This window comes from Sminthopsis crassicaudata, chromosome 5 (assembly GCF_048593235.1).
Source record: "Sminthopsis crassicaudata isolate SCR6 chromosome 5, ASM4859323v1, whole genome shotgun sequence".
Taxonomy (NCBI): domain Eukaryota; kingdom Metazoa; phylum Chordata; class Mammalia; order Dasyuromorphia; family Dasyuridae; genus Sminthopsis; species Sminthopsis crassicaudata.
The window spans coordinates 54,551,734-54,565,695 of NC_133621.1; the positions used below are offsets into that span (position 1 = coordinate 54,551,734).

Here is a 13,962-nt window from a genome sequence, read left to right on the forward strand (position 1 = left end):
ACAAATCAAAATGGTATAGTTAGGATCTTGCACTGAGGCTATTGGCTCATTGCTCCACTAATCCAATGACTGTACTCTCATAGATGTGGGCATTTCCTTCAGTAATAATGCCTAAAGACCATCCATTATCATTTATCTTGTGCTACTACTGTACACAACCTCCCCTAATTTCAACATAGTTGAGCAATCCAATGAGCTGAAAAATTTTCTTATTTTTCTTTGTTATATGAATACTATTATGGGGCCTATGGGTGGTTTATTGATTATTGCTGAATCTTGCTATGTTATAAAATTATTTTTCCTGCTCATCCATTCTTTTAAACTGATGTTCTTAATTCCAGTTCTCCTTCTCTTAGTATAGAATGTGTTATTGGGAATTCTCACTCTTGCCCTTTTCATGACCTTATCTATGATTTGTGTTTTCAGTTCTTCAGAGACTTCGGTATTCCATGGCTTATACCCAAACACAACAAAAGAAGCACCTTCATATTTAAAAGCTCTTTGTTTCAAAGAAATGTTTGCAATCTGTCTTACTGCACATCTTAGACTGGTTGACTGGAATTATCCACCTATTTATTATTTTCTGTGCAGATAATTAGGTAAATCTTTCTGAATAATAATGGATTTTATTTGGGAGATAATTTTAATGTATGATATCAAGAAAAGAGATCTGAATCTGCAATCAGAGGATGTAGTTTCAAATGCTGCCTTTGACTCCACTTCCCTATATGACCTCAGGAATGTTTCTCAATCTTTCTGGGACTTTTCCTCATGTTCAAATGAAGGAGTTGCAGTAGAAGCTATCTGTGGTTCCTGCCAATTCTAAAGCCACAATTCTATTTTCCATATAGTATGCTGTGATGGGCACATAGGAGAATTTGAAGGACCACAACTAGGAGGAGGCTCTCTTTTATTTGAATTATGTGCTAGACCTCCCATGTGATAGTAGTAAACACCTTTGGTAAGGACATGTATCCCTATTTTATGTTTCACTTGATACTGTTTTGCTTAGCACTGGAATAAATACATCTTAATACTATTTTTAAAAATATTGAGTAGTTTAGCATGCATACGAGATAAGAAGAAAAGTCTTTAAGGAATTATATTGCTCAGCTGAATCAGATACTTTTAAAAATAGTTAACAGTCATATTGGGCATCTCAATCTTGTGCTTTTCAGTCATTTGAATGATGAAAAAGACATAGCTTCTATTAGGATATTACTTATGAAAACCTCTTTATTCTTTTCTAATACTCATATAAAGAATGACCTTTATGACACACAGAGTATTCTCATACAATTTTTATATAGAATGGAAAGTTGCCATATGACTTGACAGTTATTGATATTCTTTTCTTTTCACTAATAAACTTTTGATTGGTAATAAGGTCCATTTATTTGCACATTTCTTGTCTTTGATATCTTCTGATGCCTTGAACAGTAATTCCCCAATGTCCTCAAATTTGCATCCCTTTGAATAGGGATCTCCTTTGAGTAAGCTTATTCTAAAATGATTGCTTTCCCCATGTTTACTTTTTCATGTTCTTGACCTAAAGAATTAAAATATGGCAGTTCCTCAGCCCTTGATGGTGAAGTTTGTTATACAAATCTTTGTATACAATTTCTATCCCCTATTTGATGATTTTCCTGATTAAGTTTTATTTTTCCTCAAACAATATTTATTAGGCACTTGCTATATACTGGGTATATACTAGGTATATACCATGTTAAGTGCTTGGAATATAAAATGAGTCAAAAGATGGTCTCTGCCCTTAAGGAACTAAATACAATCTAATAGGGGAGACAGCATGCAAACCAATATATAGGAAGTTATATACAGAATAAAGAGTACATAATTAGCAGAGAGATAGCACTAGAATTTAGGGGGTTTGGGAGGCTTCCTGTAAGGTTTGATTTTAATTGGAACTGAAAGGAAGCTTGAGAGAGAAAGGCATGGTGGACAGCCAGAGAAAATGCCCAGAACTGAAAGATTGAGTATCTTTGTGGAACATCCAGGAGGTCACAGTCATTGATTAGAGAGTATGTATCTGAGAGTAAGATGTAGAAAACTGAAGAAGTAGGAGGAATTTAAATTCATGAAGGCCTGTATGTGCCAAAAATAATATTTTGCATTTGATTTACAGGCAACAGGGAGCCACTGAAGTTTATTGAGTAGGGTGGAGAGATGGTGCCATGATTGGACCTGAGCTTTAGGAATTATTAATGGCTAAATGGGAGATGGATTGGAGAAAGGAGATTTAAGATTGCAATCATGCAGACATGAAGTGATGAGGGCTGCATTAGAGTAGGGGCAGAATATGCCTTTGTTTCATTGGGTAAATTGCAAGATTTCTAAAAGCTATTTTTTCTCTCTTCTCTTTGCTTTATGAAACTAAATCAATAAAAATCTAATATGATTCTATATAAGTTTTTATAAACAAACATATTCTAAATCAATGTTGTAAGCAGGTCAAGTTTAATTGATGAAGAAATTTTTCATCCTTTTGGGTTTTCTTATAATAGTACTTGATTTATAAAGGTTAGTTAAATTTTGTCAAGGACCACATCTAAGTGTAAAGGGGCAGATCAGTTCTCTGAAAGCCCCACAGCTGTGAATCATCACATACTTGAACGAATTGCAAATCAGCCTTTACTGACACAGATGTTGCTTGTAAATTGGGAATGAAATAAATCAGAGGCAAGAGGGAAGAGGAGAGAGGTCAGAGAATGCAACTGCCTCTCAGTTTTCTTTTATCATTATCATCTCCTCAAATGAAGGGCTGTTCTGCTGGTCAGCATTAAAACTCCAGCAGCTACTAGCAGGTTGTTCCCATAACAAATTTTTTATGTGAAATTATCTTGTTTAGTTTCAATATCTCTTTTTCCTTCATTTCCCAATTTGGAGCATCAATAACCTTGTTCAGCAGTACAGATTGCAGATCTTTTCATTTTATACTACATCTTTATTGTTTTTATTCTTTTGTTTTTATTGCTGTTGTTGAAGCAATTGGAGTTAAATGACATACCCAGGGTCACACAGCTAGTATCTTTGGTCAGATCTGAACTTGGGTCCTCTGAAGTATAGAACTGGTTATAAATCCACTGTGCCATCTAGCTGTCCCTTATTATTTTTATTCTTTTAACTTTGTGTTAACTTTTATCTTTGCTCTAAGAAGTTGGTGTTCTTTCTGTATACAAACTGATTCAGGAATGACTTCTACACCAATAACTTGGCTCTTCTTATTTACTATATATATATATATTTATTTTTATATTTTATATTTTATATTAATATTTTATATTTATATATAATATTTATTTATTTAAACTTTTTGGAATGTTGCTATGTTTACCAAGTCCAATACCTTTCATTCCTGAGAGAAATTATGCCTAATATTTAGATATGTAGCCTACATAATTGACCTCTTTTAATCATTATTCTTGGTTTACTTTTTTTGTCCTTGCCTTTTGTCACTTTTGTTTTAAAGTCATTGAATATCAAAGTATGTATTGATTTATTTTGGAGGATTTAATGAAATTCTTTGTAGAATTTTTAATTCTCTTCATCATCTGAAATAAAGTTTGACCCATTAATTATAGTTATCCTCTTGATTGTCCCCTTGCAATAATGATTATGAACATTGAATATGAGATTACCACATGTGCTGTTAAATTATCTTTCTTTCTGTCTTTAGACATTTGAAAAATTGACCCCCTTTCCTTCCCATCACCATTTAATATTCTTATGTATTTTTTTCCTTCTAGGAAAACCTGGGAGCATTCTCCCCTATAATGAAACTCCCTGCTGTCTACTGCTATCATTTTCAAGGATAATTCAAGGTTGATTTAATTCAGTTTCTTTAATAATATATTCATTTGTTTACTATTGGATAAGAAACTTACTTTGAGAGTGCTGACAGCTGAGCTAATGTTGATAAGTAGTCTACAAAATATATAATTTTTTGCACCCTTTATTTCTTTTATGTAGCTTTGTCACCATTACTAAAGAAACAGAAAGGGTCACATAGGACCAAGGACTATTTGCATTTAACATTATTTTCTTAGATTATTAGGACAAAATAATTCATGACTAAGTGACTAGTCTAGTAGCCATTTTATCCTATACTTAAATTTAGGCCTGTATTAACAGATTTTTTTGAATGGTCAAATCTACAAAATTTTGTTTTCCAATTGGTATAGTCACTGAGAATCTAGGTTTACCTGCAAGCCATGCATAGGCATAGAATAGGATGTTTTGAAGGTATAACTCATTATTTTTAAAAACACCTTAATGTCTCAGAAAATCATGATTTTTTTGTTGGTGCCAGCTGATATCTGTTAGCAAAATATTCTTTTTTGGGTATTAAGTAATAAGTAAGGTAAGAAAAATAGATTCTTTTAAAAGTAGTCTATTTACTTATCACCAAAAGGTTAGTCACTGGGGCATAAATTCATCTCACCTCAACAGTTCGTCTGCTGAGCTACTGTGCAGTTGTTATTCACCTCAGTTTCAAAGTGGACACATATAATCATTGAAATTATAGGTCTTTCCTCTCAACAAGATTCAGCTTCCTATAAGTTATTTGGGTTAAATGCTTGTCAACGGAATCCTAGAAGCCAGTAAAGTACATTGCATAGTGTAGATGCTTAGAAAATGTGTGATATTAAATTGACTTATTGGCATAACCTCATTGCTGAAGGTTTAGGGCATTGGCCAATTAATTAATTAACTTTTTGGTTAGGTTGAATTGATAGTTATTTATCAAGATGGGATGAAGAAGTAAAAATATGACATTTTGATGGGAATGGTAGCACTCAAGGGATTTGTAGAAAGCAAATTCCTTTGGAGTCTCATTCTTTTCCAGTATGAGCCCAATTAAAGAAACGAAAGACCATTATTAACAAATTTAGCAAAAGCCTAATATCTCTTGTCTCTATCCAGACCTACAAACTGAATTCAGGTCCTTACTAGGTCTTCTCTAATTTCCCTACTTTAAATCTTTACCCATCTTCTATCCTAGTCTACCTATCTAGTATTCAACTGCCAAGTGAGTTTTTGAAGTATGCTGTATGCAACTTTTCATGACCCTATTTAAGGTTTTCTTGGCAAAGGTACTAAAGTAATTAATGCTTTTCTTCTCCAAATCATTTTATTTGTGAGGAAACTGAGGCAGAATTAGTTGATTTTCTGAGTCACATAGTTCATTAAGTGTCTGATGCCAAATTTCAACTCAGGTCCTGATTATAAACCCTATGCTCCATCCACTGTGCTACCTAACTGCACTTTTGAAAGTATAGATGTCAATATATCATCCCTTGCTCCCCCAGCTGCAGTTGTTAGGTCCCGGTTACCTTTAAGGTCAAATGGAAAATCCTGTTGGGCATCTACTTCAGAATGTGTTAGTCCTTTCCTACTTTTCTAGTTTTTACCCTTTTACTCTTGACACACTCTACAATCTAGAGATATATTGAATGGCTTGTAGTTCTTCAAACATTGCTCAGTCTTCCCTTTCTGTATTTTTACCAGTTGTCTCCCATCCCTAGAATGATATTAATTTACCTCTACTTCCTAATTTTCTGGATTCCTCTGGATTTTAGATAAAATCTCATCTCTTTGAGGAGGTTTTTCCTGATCCCTCCAGATATAATGTTTTCCCCTTTCAGATTTACTCTCACCTATTTTGTGTGTATCTTGTATATGCCCAGTTATTTGCCTGTTTTTTCTCCATTAGAATGTATGCTTCTCTGTGAATTAGTATAACTATTTTGGAAAGCCAGTTGGGATTATGCAAATAAGATAACTAAAATATCTCTACCCTTTCAGTCAGATTCTGCTATTTATTTTTTTGACATTCATAAAAGGAAAATCCCTTTAATCTACTCAAATATTTATAGCAGCTCTTTTCATGGCAGCAAAAAAGTAGAGAAAGGGAAATAGGTGCCTATCACTTGGAGAATAGTTAAACCAATTATGTCACATGAATATAATGTAATAGTGTGATATAGAATAATGTGATATATTAATAATCAGTTATGATGAATACAGAAAAATATGGAAAGACTCATCTGAATGGCTACAAAGTAAAGTAGGTAAAATAGTAACAAAAAAAAGGAAAAGAAAAAAAAACAGTCACTACAACAATTAGAGCAGCCACTATAAACAATTGAAATTGAATGTTTAAGAATTACAATGAATAAGTTTGGCCCAAAAGAAGAAGAAAAAAAAATCCATCTCACTCCTTTATAGAGGTGAGAGGCCAATAACTGTAAAACATTGCGTATATTTTTATATTTTTGAGTGCTCACCAATTATACTGATATTATGTTTTTCTTTTTCTTTTTTTTTTTTTTTTTAAGCTCTTAAAAATGCTTTGTAATGTCTCTCTGAAAAGGGGTGGGATGGTATACAGAAATTATGCGAAACAAAGAAATCATCAAGAAAATTCATATTAAATAAAGAATGTAAGTTCCTTGAGGAACAGTATCCATTTTTGCTTACATGCCCAGATCTTAGCTTAATGATGGGCACATAGTAAATGTATAGACTAAATAGAATCAAGCTTAGTAGTAAAAAAGTCTTTAGCTTTGTTAGACAAAACTGGTGAGATATAATAGGGCAAAAGAGTTGTATTTCTTAAATTGACTTTAGTGGTCCTTAGGTGTTATATTATCAGATTTCAAATGAATGACTATTAAATATGCAACATATTTGCATAAGTATTAAAATGATTCATCTTGATTAATGTTATTATAGTAACTCTCAAAACTAATCACAACCTGCCATTTCTGATAGACGTTTTATCAGCATTTTAAATCTTACTGAAATTTCAGTGGAATTGTAATTCTTCCAAGCCCCATAAATGTCATAGGAGTTGACTGTGATTAATGCGAATGAGAAAGAGATATAATAATGATTGGCCATTTTTGTATTTTTACACTGTATTCAATATATGTAGGAGAAAAGTCTTAAGCCTGATTTAGAAATGTGTAACCTAGCAAATCTTTCTAGTAGCAATTCAGGCTTAACACTTAATAGAATGTTCATGCCTTCCATACTCCAACCATTTGTTCTGATTGCTTTCTCAGATCTTAGTGGAGGCTGCAGTTGGGGATGTCTTCACGGATGACATTGCAATTGATGACTTGTCATTTATAGACTGTGCCCTCTACTCTGGTAAGAGAAAAGATTTACTATGTCATTTTATTAGCATTATAAAGCCTATAGATTTTATTTTTGTTTTCTTTTTGGGAGAAGTGGAGAGAGTGGCATTCTGTTGGAACAGTGACAGAAAAATCAAAAGAAAATATTTTCATTCCTTTGCATTTTTTTTGTGTCAAATCTATTTCTTTCCCAAGTTTTCTACCCAAAAGAACTAGGCTCAGAGTTTTACTATGGATAAATCATAGCCTCTCTGAATTTACCATCCTCCCTCATTAAGCAGAAAAACTAATATTTGCAACCTGATTTGGAATTCTTAGGCTTGTTGGTTAAGATTAAATGGGATAGTTTCTTTTAAATACATTCTGTAAGATAAAAAAAGCTACGAATATGCATTCTAATTATTTTTGTTATTGTCCAAGGACCAGGTTTTACTTTGCTCATGCTTTCACAACTGTTATGGTTGAGTGTGACCATGTCAACAGTTATTAATCTACCAGATATAAAGAAGTGTACTAGCCTTTGGAGCTATAAGGACAAATATGAAACAGTACCTCTCTTCAAGAATCTTACTTTCTTTTGGGAGATTAAAATCAAGTAAGTTAACAAGCTTTATACTAAATAATTGAAAATAATTTCATAAGAGAGACTCTTAACTTGAAGAAGCAGAAAACATTTCATGCAGGAGAAGGACATATAAGTATTGTTTCATATCATATGTCTGTATGTGTTTGTGTGCATTTATATGTGTATACATATACAAACACATAAATAAATTCAAATATGCATAATTATATGTAGTAATTTTATGTATATATATATATATTGTATAAACATGCATAAACAGTATATGTGCATTTGTGCATATATTAAGGAAATGGCCAATCAATGGATAATAAAGTAACTTTTCCAAGAAAATCCCATAGATAGTATGCTCCATGGGGATCATAAAGAGTCAGACATGACCAAACAACAAATAGTAGGTAGATTTTCTAGAGCAAAAGAAATGTTTAGAATATTTTAGATTTTTTTCCATAAAGAAAATGTGTATAACATTTTTTCCATTATGAAAAAAATAGGTTGCTTTTCAGTATGAAAAAAATTAGGATATTTCCCTCCAAAATTTCAAGAAACTTCTCTCCTATTAAATGAATAATAAGTAGGATATCACAGCATCTTAAATGATATCTAAAAATAGAATAACAGATAAAACATGGGCTTAAATTTGAAGACAGAACAAATGATTATGAAATATTAAAAAGTTGTTATAGAATTATAGAGTTATTTTTGATTTTTAACTTACTGATTTCATTTATTTAAGTCTCCACATTAAACCCTCTGATTTTGCAGTCTTCTCCCCAAAGCAATAAGGAATTAACAATTGTAACTATTTGTATTCTTTAAATATTGTCTTGGTAGCTTTAAGATCTGCCAGGATGACCAGACTTATTCCAATGTCTCAAAAATTGGCATTTTGTGACCCATTTTTAAAGTGTTATATTTTCAAGTAGAGTTTAGTTGTGAATTAAAATAGTAAATTTAGTTGTTTTGATGTATTTTGTTTGTTTGAATGTGAATAATGTGTTTCATGATTGAATATTTAATATACATTCATCTTAAAAAATTAAAAAAAAACCATAAAGTTCCAGGGTGCTCATTGTAATGAAAAGTACTATTAATGTTTCTGTTGAAAAGAAAAGAAAGTTTAAAAGCGGAAAGATTGCTTCTCCTGAAATCATTTCCTTAGGTCTTAGCACTCTGAGAATTTGGGGTGATTGGTCACATGGTAGTCATGGAGAGAGTGTAATACCTAGACTCAGGATCCCCTAAAGATGGACTTTTGAACCTTGCATCAATGTGACCATGGACAAATTATATAATTTATTAGAGCTCCATTTATTTTTATATGTAAAATGGGGAAATAATAATACCTATCTCACAAAGTTCTTTTGAGGATCAAATGGGATAATCTATGTGGAACCTTTTGTAAACCTGAAAGAACTAAAGAAAGGAATGGAAATTATGAAGGATACATTTCATCTTGATGCAAAGAAAAAAATATTTTGTAACTGAGCTATCTAAAAGCAAAAAGATTTGGTTCTAAGGTATTGTTTCCCCTCCTCTAAATTCTTCAGAGAAGACTAGATAATAAATTATCTGTAGGGAGAGTTGATTATTTACATATTGTAGAATGGATTCTTGTTAAGGTAAATTTTGACTAATAATAATCTCAGAGATTCCTTCCAGATCTGAAGTTCAATGATATGGTTCTTGGACCTATTTATTGTTGATAATGATGACTACAGGTTGCTTGTTCTATCTATCTGTGCCCTTGCTGATCCATATAGGCAACAAGACACACTACAGAAATATCTTTTGTTGACTTTAGAGCAAATTCATATTTGGTAAGCAATTGAAGTGAAAAGATGAGGATAGCATTTTTGTTTGTGGCGCCTATCTAATGTTTCTCTTAGTTACAGGTGCAGTCAATTGGGGAAAGAAAGAAGTACAAGTGCAAATGGCTTTGACTGCCATTCCCTTCTCACCTTGCACTAATGCTAGTGATCATCATGGGTCCAATTTCAGAAGCAAAAGACTCCTGATATCTTTTAATTTAACAGTTAATCCAACTTGCAGTAATCCAAAGAGATTATGACATTCTAGGCTGGAGAGTAAAAAGAAGTTGTGACAGGAAATATATAGAAGGAAAGGAGAAGATAGAGATTTCTTCTCTTCCATGTTTTGCCATTATTGTTGTTGTGAATTCTCTTATTGGTTCCTTTCCCCCACTGGTATTTTAAACATGGAGGTAAGAGAACAGCCAGAGGCAGGGGCAGAGATGTGAAAAATCAGTTGCAGACTTGCTCTAGCCTCAGGCTTTTGGTTAGAATTTTAGAAAAAAAGCTTGGAACTTTCTTCCATGTGGTTTTTGTGTTGGCTTCATAACAAAAGAAACTTTGTTTTGAAATTGCAAAGCCTGTGGAAACCATAGGTTTTATGGAGGAATTGATGAAAACATCCCATGAGGTTCAAATAAAACAAAATTTAGTATAACCTTCTTGGGGGGGAAAAGTATTTATTTTTCAATTCTGTTTTGTTCATGGCTCATTAGTGTAAACAAAAGTATGGAAGTGTAAACATGTTATTCCCATATACTCAAGAACAGAAATGTTCTTCCTTCTTATCTAAGAAGGAAATACATTTGTTATTGTTTTACTGTGCATTCTCCCCTACCTTCCCTAGCTAGGGATTTAAACTGAATTTTGTCTGATTTATAAACTGAGGCATACTAATGCATACTATATAAAGTCAAAAACTGCTTATATCTCCTTCCCCCCTTCTTTTGATCATCAACTGGTTTCTTATGGGTCTTCTGCTTTGCTACTGGTTTTTTATTCACCCTAAGTTTGGCATTATAGACTTTGCCCTAAAATGTCTTTCTTTGCTAGCCCGGATTTTTTCTCTAATCTGCTCTGGTTTCCAATTAAATTTCCACTTGTCCTTCAATTATGATTCAACTTCTTTTTGAACTTTTCATCTACTTTGCTTAATTGTTTCCTTGACAAAAAATAGCTCTGGGTTTAAATCTAACCTGAAAAGAAAATAAAGAGAAAAATCTTTCAAGTAAACAAATTTGTTCTCAGAAAGTGTGAAACATGAAGTTTTGAGGGATAAAATAGCTCTTCATTGAGCAGCTCCTTTGCATTGGGCATTATTTTTCTTCCCATTTGTGGATACAATGGATCATGAGGACTTAGAGGAAACATGAGAAATTAGGAAGCATTGCAAGTTTCCCTAGAGCATAATTTCCAGACAAAGAGAGTTTTAGGAGTCTTCTGCAATTTGATATTAGAGGCAGTATAGTAGAAAAATGGGGAGAACTCTGAAAATGGAATTAGAAAAGACAAAATTCAAATCTAGCCAAAGTTAGTTATGCTCTATGCATGATGCTGGACAAATTATCTAACCTCTGTCTACTTCAGTTGTTTCGTTTTTGAAATGGAGATACTAATAGCTCTTAGGGTTATTGTTAGATCAAATGAGACAATATTTATTAATTATTTTGCAAACCTTAAAGTTTATTATTTATTTATTACTATCAGATCATTAATATCAACATATAAGCCTGTCAAGAGCAGAGTAGCTGATGAGTCTTCATCTTGCATTAGTAATAATTTTATATTTCGAGAGTAAACAATTCTATTCTGAATTTGAATTATCACCAAGAAAGAACTGATTACTGGAAAATTTGATGATAGGAAATTTAACAAGGGGAGAAGTGATGGCTCTACATTAGAAATTGTAATAAAGAAATGAAAGATATATATATATATATATATATATATATATATATATATGTGTGTGTGTGTGTGTGTGTGTGTGTGTGTGTGTATGTGTGTGTAAACTGATAATACTCTGTGTGGTGAGAGCAGATTTTAAAAGATCAAGAGGGAAAAAAAAAAGATCCTGAGGACTAAAATCTTTGAGAAAAAGGCACCTTAAAAATAATTCCATTGATGATGAATATAGAGTTATCTAAAGCATTCAATATTAATGTTCAGGATGTTTGCTAATCCACTTACAGAGTCTACTTTTGTGTCAGGAGTTCTGAAATTCAATGTCACCTGAAAATGGTGAGGAAATTAAAGCTAGCCAAAAGATTTTCTCTTCTTGGACATGTTGGAGAACAGAAAAGATTCAAAGAATGAATCAAAGTGTTTGGTTCACTTTCCAGAGTAGCAAATAAATATTGAAAAGTTCAAAACAAAATTGGTAAGAGGTAAATATCTAGTATTCTAGGATGTTTCCATTAATAAAACTTTATTTCAATGTGTAGTATCTATGTGTTGTCATGGAATGAGGACTGGATTTTAGTGTTAAGAGGCCTGGTTTAGAACCCAGGCACTATTTTCAGGCTTGTGGCCTTAAGCTCACTTAACATCTCAATCTCAACTTTTTTGTTTCTAAAATAAGGATAATACACTTTGTACCTCACAGGGATATGGTGATAAATCCCTTTGCAAGTCTTACCATTCTATAGAAATATGACTAATTGTTTCTGATTATTTTTTTTATTGCTCATCAACTATAAGATATATATTCCTTAAAATAAAAGACAAAAGTTGACTCAATTAACTTTGAGAAACTTAGGATGCAACTTTATAATAATAGCTGATGAAAAATGAAAGTTTTGGTTTATGAATTCATGAGTATTCTGACTTAATTGCAGTTTTCCTGATTTATAATAACTGAATTGACTTACTAATTATTTCTGATTATTGAATTGACTAGTTCTTTAGTCATAATTTTAGTTTCATCTTTGATCAACATCTTTATTCATGTACTGTTTTTCAGGCTTTTTTCTTATATCTCCCCTGCTTTTTCTGTTTTCTTAACAGAGGTTCATGTTCGTCAAAATAAACTGAAAAATGGCAAGGAAGAGTATCGGAGCTTTGGTCTCTATAGAGTACTCTTTCAGTGTTAAGCTGCTTAGTATTCTCTGCTTTTTCCAGGATGATGAAGAACTATATTAATAAATAGCACATTAAGGTTCTCTTTCCCTCTGTGTTTTGCTAAGGGGTGTAAGGGCCTCCTGAGAAATACTAAATATCAACATAATGGCAAGAACATGAGGAAAATGCAAATAAGTTTAGGATATCAATAGTACTATAAAAGAAAATGAGGAAAAATCAGAAAGTTTGATTTTAATTTGTCTAAACTATTGTTGGCTTCTTGTCAGGGCATCCTACCATAAACTTTGAAAGTGGTTAGGTATGTAAATTAAAAGCCTTCTATTTGGGGTTGCCACAAGTTAGAATTTTTATTGTGTTTTTAAGGTTCAAAAAAAAAAAACCTGGAAATATCAAGTCAGCTAGCCCAGTTACCCCTTTCAAAAATTACAATGGGAATGTTTCTCTTTTATTTATGCAAATACCATGACAGAAACATTGAAGGCTCATTAAAATACAGTACTCACATTACAGTTAAAAGGTAATTCAATTGATATTATACTCAGCCTGTAGTTAGTGTCCATGACAGAATATCTGAGAAAATAATGCATATGAGAGCCCATTATACTATCCAGGGTATGGTCTTATAAATAGCATTTTTGTCATTTGTTAAAACAGCAATGTATTAAAAAGAACTTAATGCTATTCTGTGTCATGTATTAAAAAACAACTAAATCTTATAATGGAATACAAATAAAGAATAACATTTTTTCAGTAAAATAAGCTTTCCTTGATATTAGAAATTACTCAAGTAATAAAAACATTCAATAAGATATTTGGGTATGAGAGAATATCTTTACTGTTATTATTATTAATCATTCAGTAAACAGTTGTCAAGTATTAAATATACCTCAGACATTAGACTTAAATGAAGCAATTCTTACTTTCAAAGATCAGAGAAAATAACAAATCTAGAATCAGAAGGGACCTTAGGAGTCATCTTGTATCATCCCTTAATTTTAAGGAGATCATGAGGAAAGTGGCATATAAATATATACATTAAAAAAAAAAAAAAAACAACAGGCTTGAGCATAGTAATTTGTGTCTATGTTTAGGTTCTGGTCGTTTGTCAAATATTCTTTTGTACCATGCAAGAGGAAGTTAGATAATTTAGGGGATAGAGTTCTGGACCTAGAGTCAGGAAGATGAGTTCAAATCTTGTCTCACACACGATAGCTGTGTGACCCTGGATAAGTAATTTTATCTCCAGTTTGCCTTAATCCACTAGAGAAGGAAATGAAAAAGCACTCTAGAATCTTTGCCAAGAAAACCCAATATGGGGTTGAAAAGATTT

General features: G+C 32.2%; 1 long non-coding RNA gene across 1 annotated transcript; it reads left to right on the plus strand.

Moving 5' to 3' along the window:
- Positions 1 to 2,725: 2,725 nt before the first annotated feature.
- On the plus strand, positions 2,726 to 13,237 carry LOC141544483 (uncharacterized). The gene is made up of 4 exons (XR_012482612.1): positions 2,726 to 2,822; positions 3,765 to 3,839; positions 7,086 to 7,173; positions 12,558 to 13,237. It is a non-coding gene; the product is annotated as an uncharacterized LOC141544483 (long non-coding RNA).
- The last annotated feature ends 725 nt before the right edge of the window (positions 13,238 to 13,962 follow it).